Source organism: Mya arenaria, chromosome 12 (assembly GCF_026914265.1).
Source record: "Mya arenaria isolate MELC-2E11 chromosome 12, ASM2691426v1".
NCBI lineage: Eukaryota > Metazoa > Mollusca > Bivalvia > Myida > Myidae > Mya > Mya arenaria.
In genome coordinates this window covers 53,330,331-53,338,561 of record NC_069133.1, presented here as the reverse complement: position 1 = coordinate 53,338,561, position 8,231 = coordinate 53,330,331, and positions in this window count along the sequence as shown.

Sequence of the window (8,231 nt, the reverse complement as noted above, 5' to 3'; positions counted from 1 at the left end):
TAGTAGCACTGGCATTGTTGAAGCATATATACCACTGCCGTAGAATAGTAGCACTGGCATTGTTGAAGCATATATACCACTGCCGTAGAACAGTAGCACTGCCATTGTTAAAGCATATATACCACTGCCGTAGAATAGTAGCACTGGCATTGTTGAAGCATATACACCAGTGCCGTACATCGTTGAAGCATATACACCACTGCCGTAAAATAGTAGCACTGGCATTGTTGAAGCATATATACCACTGCCGTAGAACAGTAGCACTGGCATTGTTGAAGCATATATACCACTGCCGTAGAACAGTAGCACTGACATTGTTGAAGCATGTATACTACTGCCGTAGAATAGCAGCACTGGCATTGTTGAAGCATGTATACCACTGCCGTAGAATAGCAGCACTGGCATTGTTGAAGCATATATACCACTGCCGTAGAATAGCAGCAATGACATTGTTGAAGCATATATACCACTGCCGTAGAATAGTAGCACTGGCATTGTTGAAGCATATATACCACTGCCTTAGAATAGTAGCACTGGCATTGTTGAAGCATATATACCACTGCCGTAGAATAGTAGCACTGGCATTGTTGAAGCATATATACCACTGCCGTAGAATAGTAGCAATGGCATTGTTGAAGCATATATACCACTGCCGTAGAATAGTAGCACTGGCATTGTTGAAGCATATATACCATTGCCGTAGAATAGTAGCACTGGCATTGTTGAAGCATATACACCACTGCCGTAGAATAGTAGCACTGGCATTGTTGAAGCATATACACCACTGCCGTAGAATAGTAGCACTGGCATTGTTGAAGCATATACACCACTGCCGTAGAATAGTAGCACTGGCATTGCTGAAGCATATATACCACTGCCGTAGAATAGTAGCACTGGCATTGTTGAAGCATATATACCACTGCCGTAGAACAGTAGCAATGGCATTGTTGAAGCATATATACCACTGCCGTAGAATAGTAGCACTTGCATTGTTGAAGCATATATACCACTGCCGTAGAATAGTAGCAATGACATTGTTGAAGCATATATACCACTGCCGTAGAACTAGTGCACTGGCATTGTTGAAGCATATATACCACTGCCGTAGAATAGTAGCAATGATATCGTTGAAGCATATACACCACTGCCGTAGAATAGTAGCACTGGCATTGTTGAAGCATATATACCACTGCCGTAGAACAGTAGCACTGGCATTGTTGAAGCATATATACCACTGCCGTAGAACAATAGCACTGGCATTGTTGAAGCATATATACCACTGCCGTAGAATAGTAGCACTGGCATTGTTGAAGCATATATACCACTGCCGTAGAATAGTAGCACTGGCATTGTTGAAGCATATATACCACTGCCGTAGAATAGTAGCACTGGCATTGTTGAAGCATATACACCACTGCCGTAGAACAGTAGCACTGGCATTGTTGAAGCATATATACCTCTGCCGTAGAATAGTAGCAATAACATTGTTAAAGCATCTATACCACTGCCGTAGAATAGTAGCACTGGCATTGTTGAAGCATATACACCACTGCCGTATAATAGTAGCACTGGCATTGTTGAAGCATATATACCACTGCCGTAGAAAAGTAGCACTGGCATTGTTGAAGCATATATACCACTGTCGTAGAATGGTAGCACTGGCATTGTTGAAGCATATATACCACTGCCGTAGAATAGTAGCACTGGCATTGTTGAAGCATATATACCACTGCCGTAGAATAGAAGCACTGGCATTGTTGAAGCATATATACCACTGCCGTAGAATAGTAGCACTGGCATTGTTGAAGCATATATACCACTGCCGTAGAATAGTAGCACTGGCATTGTTGAAGCATATATACCACTGCCGTAGAATAGTAGCACTGGCATTGTTGAAGCATATATACCACTGCCGTAGAATAGTAGCACTGGCATTGTTGAAGCATATATACCACTGCCGTAGAACAGTAGCACTGGCATTGTTGAAGCATATATACCACTGCCGTAGAACAGTAGCACTGGCATTGTTGAAGCATATATACCACTGCCGTAGAACAGTAGCACTGGCATTGTTAAAGCATATATACCACTGCCGTGGAATAGTAGCACTGGCATTGTTGAAGCATATACACCAGTGCCGTACATCGTTGAAGCATATACACCACTGCCGTAAAATAGTAGCACTGGCATTGTTGAAGCATATATACCACTGCCGTAGAACAGTAGCACTGGCATTGTTGAAGCATATATACCACTGCCGTAGAACAGTAGCACTGGCATTGTTGAAGCATGTATACTACTGTCGTAGAATAGCAGCACTGGCATTGTTGAAGCATGTATACCACTGCCGTAGAATAGCAGCACTGGCATTGTTGAAGCATGTATACCACTGCCGTAGAATAGCAGCAATGACATTGTTGAAGCATATATACCACTGCCGTAGAATAGTAGCACTGGCATTGTTGAAGCATATATACCACTGCCTTAGAATAGTAGCACTGGCATTGTTGAAGCATATATACCACTGCCGTAGAATAGTAGCAATGGCATTGTTGAAGCATATATACCACTGCCGTAGAATAGTAGCAATGGCATTGTTGAAGCATATATACCACTGCCGTAGAATAGTAGCACTGGCATTGTTGAAGCATATATACCATTGCCGTAGAATAGTAGCACTGGCATTGTTGAAGCATATACACCACTGCCGTAGAATAGTAGCACTGGCATTGTTGAAGCATATACACCACTGCCGTAGAATAGTAGCACTGGCATTGTTGAAGCATATACACCACTGCCGTAGAACAGTAGCACTGGCATTGCTGAAGCATATATACCACTGCCGTAGAATAGTAGCAATGGCATTGTTGAAGCATATATACCACTGCCGTAGAACAGTAGCAATGGCATTGTTGAAGCATATATACCACTGCCGTAGAATAGTAGCACTGGCGTTGTTGAAGCATATATACCACTGCCGTAGAATAGTAGCAATGACATTGTTGAAGCATATATACCACTGCCGTAGAACTAGTGCACTGGCATTGTTGAAGCATATATACCACTGCCGTAGAATAGTAGCAATGATATCGTTGAAGCATATACACCACTGCCGTAGAATAGTAGCACTGGCATTGTTAAAGCATATATACCACTGCCGTAGAATAGTAGCACTGGCATTGTTGAAGCATATATACCACTGCCGTAGAACAGTAGCACTGGCATTGTTGAAGCATATATACCACTGCCGTAGAACAATAGCACTGGCATTGTTGAAGCATATATACCACTGCCGTAGAATAGTAGCACTGGCATTGTTGAAGCATATATACCACTGCCGTAGAATAGTAGCACTGGCATTGTTGAAGCATATATACCACTGCCGTAGAATAGTAGCACTGGCATTGTTGAAGCATATACACCACTGCCGTAGAACAGTAGCACTGGCATTGTTGAAGCATGTATACCTCTGCCGTAGAATAGTAGCAATGACATTGTTAAAGCATATATACCACTGCCGTAGAATAGTAGCACTGGCATTGTTGAAGCATATACACCACTGCCGTATAATAGTAGCACTGGCATTGTTGAAGCATATATACCACTGCCGTATAATAGTAGCACTGGCATTGTTGAAGCATATATACCACTGCCGTAGAATAGTAGCACTGGCATTGTTGAAGCATATATACCACTGTCGTAGAATGGTAGCACTGGCATTGTTGAAGCATATATACCACTGCCGTAGAATAGTAGCACTGGCATTGTTGAAGCATATATACCACTGCCGTAGAATAGAAGCACTGGCATTGTTGAAGCATATATACCACTGCCGTAGAATAGTAGCACTGGCATTGTTGAAGCATATATACCACTGCCGTAGAATAGTAGCACTGGCATTGTTGAAGCATATATACCACTCCCGTAGAATAGTAGCACTGGCATTGTTGAAGCATATATACCACTGCCGTAGAATAGTAGCACTGGCATTGTTAAAGCATATATACCACTGCCGTAGAATAGTAGCAATGACATTGTTAAAGCATATATACCACTGCCGTAGAATAGTAGCAATGACATTGTAAAAGCATATATACCACTGCCGTAGAATAGTAGCACTGGCATTGTTTAAGCATAAATACCACTGCCGTAGAATAGTAGCACTGGCATTGTTGAAGCATATATACCACTGCAGTAGAATAGTAGCACTGGCATTGTTGAAGCATATATACCACTGCCGTAGAATAGTAGCACTGGCATTGTTTAAGCATATATACCACTGCCGTAGAATAGTAGCACTGGCATTGTTAAAGCATATATACCACTGCCTTAGGACAGTAGCAATAACATTGTTGAAGCATATATACCAATGCCGTAGAACAATAGCAATGAAATTATTGAAGCATATAAAAACAATACCACTGCCGTAGGACAGTAGCAATGGCATTGTTGAAGCATATATACCACTGCCGTAGAACAATAGCAATGAAATTATTGAAGCATATATACCACTGCCGTAGAACAATAGCAATGAAATTATTGAAGCATATAAAAATAATACCACTGCCGTAGGACATCAGCAATGGCATTGTTAAAGCATATATACATATATACCACTGCCATAGAACAGAAGCAATGGCATTATTGAAGCATATATATACCGCTGACAAAGGACAGTAGCAATGTCATTGTACAAGCATATATACCACTACATTCGGAGAGTTGAAATGTCATTATTGAAAATATCGACCACTGCCTTAGGACAATTTCAACGGCCTTAGTATAGTATATACGAGGGCATCATTAAATCCTACCTACACAGTAGCAATGGTATTCTTAAGGCATATATTACACTGACTTAGGACAGTTGAAATGGCCTTATTGAAGTAAATACCAATGCCGGAGGTCAGTTGTAATGGCATTGTTGAAGCATATATACCACTGCATTAGGACAGGTGTAATGGCATTGTTAAAGCATACATACGATTGCCATAGGACAGGTGTAATGGCAGTGTTGACGCATATATACCACTGCCTTAGGACAGGTGTAATGGCAGTGTTGAAGCATATATACCATTTCCTTCGGACAGCATATATACCATTGCCTTAGGACAAATGTAATGGCATTGTTACAGCATATATACCATTGCCTTAGGACAGGTGTAATGGCATTGTTATAGCATATATACCATTGCCTTAGGACAAATGTAATGGCATTGTTGAAGCATATATACCATTTCCTTAGGACAGGTGTAATGGCATTGTAAAAGCATATATACCATTGCCATAGGACAGGTGTAATGGCAGTGTTGAAGCATATATACCACTGCCTTAGGACAGGTGTAATGGCATTGTTAAAGCATATATACCACTGCCTTAGGACAGGTGTAATGGCATTGTTGAAGCATATATACCACTGCCTTAGGACAGGTGTAATGGCATTGTTGAAGCATATATACCACTGCCTTAGGACAGGTGTAATGGCATTGTTGAAGCATACATACCACTGCCGTAGGACAGGTGTAATGGCATTGTTGAAGCATACATACCACTGCCGTAGGACAGGTGTAATGGCATTGTTGAAGCATATATACCACTGCCTTAGGACAGGTGAAATGGCATTGTTAAAGCATACATACCACTGCCGTAGGACAGGTGTAATGGCATTGTTAAAGCATATATACCACTGCCGTAGGACAGGTGTAATGGCATTGTTAAAGCATATATACCACTGCCGTAGGACAGGTGTAATGGCATTGTTAAAGCATATATACCACTGCCGTAGGACAGGTGTAATGGCATTGTTAAAGCATACATACCACTGCCGTAGGACAGGTGTAATGGCATTGTTAAAGCATACATACCACTGCCGTAGGACAGGTGTAATGGCATTGTTAAAGCATACATACCACTGCCGTAGGACAGGTGTAATGGCATTGTTAAAGCATATATACCACTGCCGTAGGACAGGTGTAATGGCATTGTTAAAGCATATATACCACTGCCGTAGGACAGGTGTAATGGCATTGTTAAAGCATATATACCATTGCCGTAGGACAGGTGTAATGGCATTGTTAAAGCATACATACCACTGCCGTAGGACAGGTGTAATGGCATTGTTAAAGCATACATACCACTGCCGTAGGACAGGTGTAATGGCATTGTTAAAGCATATATACCACTGCCGTAGGACAGGTGTAATGGCATTGTTAAAGCATACATACCACTGCCGTAGGACAGGTGTAATGGCATTGTTAAAGCATACATACCACTGCCTTAGGACAGGTGTAATGGCATTGTTAAAGCATACATACCACTGCCGTAGGACATGTGTAATGGCATTGTTAAAGCATACATACCACTGCCGTAGGACAGGTGTAATGGCATTGTTGAAGCATACATACCACTGCCGTAGGACAGGTGAAATGGCATTGTTGAAGCATGTATTGAAGCATAGATATCACTGACTTAGGACAGTTGCAATGGCATTATTGAAGTATGTAAACAACTGACTTAGGACAGTTGTAATGGCATTGTTAAAGCATATATACCACTGCCATAGGACAGGTTTAATGGCATTGTTGAAGCATATATTGAAGCAGTTGACAGTTGCATTGACATTATTGAAGCATTTTTACCACTGCCGTAGGACAGTACCGACGGAATTGTTGAAGAATATATACTATTGACTTAGGACAATAAGTATTGGTTAAATGAAGCATATATTCCACTGCTGTAGAATAGTTGCAATGATATTGCAATGGTATTATTTAAGCATATATACTTAGGACGGTAGCGATGGCAATGTTGAAGCATATATACCACTGACTTAGGACAGTAGCGATGGCATTGTTGAAGCATATATACCACTGACTTAGGACAGTAGCGATGGCATTGTTGAAGCATATATACTACTGACTTAGGACGATAGGGATGGCAAAATTGAAGTATATATACCACTGACTTAGGACGGTAGCGATGGCATTGTTGAAGCATATATACCACTGACTTAGGACAGTAGTGATGGCATTTTGAAGCATATATACCACTGAATTAGGACGGTAGCGATGGCATTGTTGAAGCATATATACTACTGACTTTGGACGATAGGGATGGCAAAATTGAAGTATATATACCACTGACTTAGGACGGTAGCGATGGCATTGTTGAAGCATATATACCACTGACTTAGGACAGTAGTGATGGCATTTTGAAGCATATATACCACTGAATTAGGACGGTAGCGATGGCATTGTTGAAGCATATATACCACTGACTTAGGACGGTAACGATGGTATTGTTGAAGCATATATACCACTGACTTCGGACGATAGCGATGGCAAAATTGAAGTATATACCACCACTGCCTTAGGACAATAACAATGGGTATACTGTATTTGAAGCATATAAAACCATTGTCGTTTGACAAGTTCGCCCCGATAGTTTCCGTTACAGGTAAGCAAGGCCTTGCACACAGGCATTGCCACACGCTGTACACCCACTATAAGTGTATATTATCCATGTACGAGGAACATGGAAAATGGATTTCAGAAATTGCTTTTGCCTTCTGATTATTACCGTTTTTACCTGACTCGTGATTTAAAATCGTGACAAAATGCACACTGTTTGTATCACTATTTGTCTCGCACTCCATCAATTATATATGATAACAAACCACAAACAATTTGATGTCAGGCACCAATTAAGATTTGTACACAATGTTACAATTGTTACTGATAAGCCATTTAATGAGAAAATAGCTATCATTTTACACGTCAAAAAAAAAGTTTGACCAAAACGATTCAACATCAACATAAGTTTTGTGCCCTGAAGAATAAAAAAGAAACTGACCTTCTAGTCTTAATATAGATTGTTTGTAAATGTATGTGCACATTTATTTTAAATATTTCAAAGTTCTGAGCTTGTTTGGTTACAATGGGCCAATTTTCAGGAACTGTGTTTATGTTAACAAAAACACTATTGTTAACTTTAAATGTTAAATATTTGAATACGTGCTCATATATTTAAATATTTAAATAAAACAAGAACAGTTGTCACAATTCTTGTTAGAAATACATCAGATCAAAAGTGTATTGATGAAACTTCCAGAGTAGTTTAGATTTGAAAGTTAACAACGATGCTGTTACCAACATTGTTAACTTTAACAAAGATCTGAAGAATTGACCCAATGTAAGTCGTAGTAAAAGTAGTTTAACAACAATACTGATTTG